The sequence below is a fragment of the Zingiber officinale genome, chromosome 3B, assembly GCF_018446385.1.
Source record: "Zingiber officinale cultivar Zhangliang chromosome 3B, Zo_v1.1, whole genome shotgun sequence".
Taxonomy (NCBI): domain Eukaryota; kingdom Viridiplantae; phylum Streptophyta; class Magnoliopsida; order Zingiberales; family Zingiberaceae; genus Zingiber; species Zingiber officinale.
The window spans coordinates 40,491,582-40,495,122 of record NC_055991.1 but is presented as its reverse complement, the minus strand read 5'-3'; the positions used below and the strand labels follow the sequence as shown (position 1 = coordinate 40,495,122).

General features: G+C 34.2%; 1 non-coding gene across 1 annotated transcript; it reads left to right on the top strand.

Annotated features, from left to right (window-relative positions):
- The first annotated feature begins 2,932 nt into the window (after positions 1–2,932).
- Positions 2,933–3,038, top strand: LOC121968848. The gene has a single exon (XR_006108376.1). It is a non-coding gene; the product is annotated as a small nucleolar RNA R71 (small nucleolar RNA).
- Positions 3,039–3,541: the final 503 nt, after the last annotated feature.

Genomic DNA, 3,541 nt, shown 5'->3' with positions numbered 1-3,541 from the left:
TGAAATTATAATGAAATAGGGTGCAATAAACATAGATTATGCTAATGAAATACAAGTAGATGTGAGTCCAAACATGCATAAAAGTGTATATAATCTACGCACATCATACCCTCAGATTTAAACCTTTGCTTGTCCTCAAGCAAAACTGCATCTAAACTCATGTGGTTAAATACTGCATCATAATCTCTAGCAAATCAATCTAATCCTATCAAATGATTTCATTGGTGAGCAAGATACAAAAGTAGTTTGAGTATGACCTAAGTAGTAGTCCTCCGTGCTCAGTGCGAAAGTGGCCTAAATTTATCAAGTTTCAATCTCTAAGCCTAGTCAAGCCGTCATAGAACCATATTCCTTATACTCCTGGCAATAGGCACTACCTGCCACACGCTTAGTTCATCCTCCTCAATCTACCCATGATCTCAAAGGCATGCTGGATATCAAGAGAAACATAGCAGTTATTTCCACAGTAACTTAACTCAGTCTCAAAGGGATAACTTACTAGTTCCAACTCACGACAACTATTTTTTATATCCCTTATTCATTCAATTTTTTTTCATCATTATTTTTTTTAATGGATTGCAAGATGAAACATTTGAACACAAATGCACATAGATGCAAATGTTGGGATATTTTGATTTTTCCAAATGAGCTTACATGATTCGAGTATCATCTAGTAACCAAAATGTAGTTTGAGAAATCACCATAGAAACGCTAGTACTAATTAAGTTCTATGAATCATGACTATTTTCAGAGTTATCAACCATCAAAACTAGGCAAAGTGTAATAGATCCTAAAACAAGGTCAATACTTAAACTCTTACAGTAAAAATATTGTTCACTTCATACTATCATAGATAGAAAAAGATAGATCACTAAACATAATAGCACCATAAGTAACCAATAAACCACATGGAATCTAGAATAAACATGCTAGTATTTTACAATAAGGAACAAATAATCATAATATGATGAATGATGCAACTAGCAAAAACAAAATTTTATTATGCAAAAAGAAGAATATACCGAAAACTAAACTAAACCTAATGCATCTAATGTATCCTCCCAGACTTAAACTTTTCATTGTCCCAATGAAAACTAGAAATAAAATATGGAGGAGGTATTTGAAGTTAGAAAAGTTACCAAGTGATGAGCTCCAAATGATTGACATTCATGTGCTTGAAGATACTCCTCTATCTAGTGCTCACATTCCCCCACAACTTTAAAATCTACAAAAAGATTTAGATAAGAAAAATTAAGTAGAGGGATTAGAGTTATTATAAACAAAGTAAAGAAACTAAAACTAAAATGAAAATTAGATGAACTTGGGTTGCCTCCCAAGAAGCGCTCATTTTAGGTCATTAGCTCGACCACCTCATTAGATTCATCTAAATCTCGCTTTTGGAGGGGTAAGATATTTCAACACCCTCTTACCAAGGGCTCTTATTCGCTCTCTCCATCTTTGTCTTCTTTGAAGTTCTTTCAGGTGGTCGAAGACGGTTCAAATTGAGCTTCCAATTATAAGCCCAAGTGAAATCTGCACATGCAAAGAAAGAACACACCTCCCATACAAGAGAAATATAAGAAAGAACTATAAAATTTTTAAGTTTAACAGAGCATGTATCAAAAAATGGAACACATCCAATAGAATCAATGTTGGGTGCCTCTATAAAGTTTTCCAAAGGATCACTAAGAATACTTACCTTGTCATTTTGAGAAGTACCTGAAAATTCTAAACAAGTGGATGTGACATCTTCATAATTAAATAATGATTCTGGCTCTAGCGCAGGTGTTGGTGCAAGTGAAGGTGGTGATTCTTGAGACTCTGCTAACTCTGTATAAGTCTCTACACAATGGTCCACAACATGTTCAATCCTTGCAACTCTCATAATCTCAAAAGGTTGTATGGACAAAGGAGGTGATTCTTGAGATGTTGCTTCCATAACATAGCTCCCTGCACATCCTTCCATATCATCAACAACACAAACATCAAAAAATAAATCAACATCAATATCCTCAGTGGGAGAATCAACTATAGGAGGATCACTGACTTCATTTGCATTTTAAAGTTGATCTACCTCATTACATTCATCATCTGAAAATTTAATTTCATCATAACATCCTGTAAAACTTGGAGGTAGATCTGAAAACTTATTATCCACTACATACATCCATAATCCTCATCTGAAGAGTCTTCATCTTTATATACATCCATAAATCTTCACTCAACCATATTAGAATCACAAAATTTTTTAAAGTCTTTATTTTTATAGACCTTCACTAGCCTTTGTGGAAAAGGAACCCTTAGTGAAGGTCTTGGGAAAGATTGAACTTCCTTTTCCCCATATTCTCTTTGAGCTTGTGGAGGAGGTCCAATTTGCTTATCTAGTGTTGGTGTGATCAATCATTGAGGGAAAGATACTTGTGGCCTTTGGAAACTTCCTAGAGTAATGGAACTGAGTTCTTGAGGTCTTCTATTGTTCTCCTCCTCAATTCTGTACAAGTCCTTTTTCATAAGTTCTTCATGATTCATGCCACTTCTCAACTTAATATCATTACCATTTTCACTAGAGCTTGTTTGTGTAGGAGGGGGATCTTGTTTGAACCATTTTGAAACAATACTATCAATCTTTGCATCCAACTGTTTGGACCCCTCATTCTGTGACTTATGAATTTCAAAATTCTTGGATGGTTGAATTGTAATTTGTTTAACAGGCTCTCTTGCATTTATGGCTTACACTTCTTGAATATTTGAGGAAGATTCCATCCAACTTTTATCTGACCATTCTTGGAGATTCAATGTCACTTGATCGATTAATGTATATGCTTTGCCCACACTCCTATTCATAAAAAAACCTCCAGCTGATGAATCCAAATAAGATTTATTTGAGAAAGAAATTCCCCTATAGAATATATGCAAGGTGAGCCATTTTTTCAAACCATGATGAGGGCACTATCTTTGTAGACTCTTAAATTTGTCCCATGGTTCAAATAATGATTCTCCATCTGCCTGAGCAAAATTTGTGATGCAATTTCTCATGTAAATTGTTCTACTTGGAGGGAAAAATGATTCAAAAATTTCTTCTCCAATTATTCCCAACTTGTGATGCTTTGAGGAAAAAGAGAATATAACCAAGTCCTTACTTTATTCTTGATACTGAAAGGAAATGTCATCAATCGAACTGCATCCGCTGACACTCCTTCATAGTTCACCATATCATAAAGCTCTAGAAATATCTTAAGGTGCAGATAAGGACTTTCTGATACTTCTCCACCAAATTTATGACCTTGTATCATGAAAATTATCTCTGGGTCTAGTTGGAAACTTTCTGCTTTAATATGAGGTTGCACAATGTGAGACATAAATCTTGCAGAAATGGGTGTATAAAAATCTCTTAAGGGCCTACTTGACATGTTAGTGCTCATGGATATATTATGAGAAAAAATAAAAATGAAGAATTAAAAACAAGAAATAAAATGCTATATGAAAAACAAGAAAGAAAACGCAGAATTTAAATTGCAAGAAAGAAAGCGCATAATGAAAA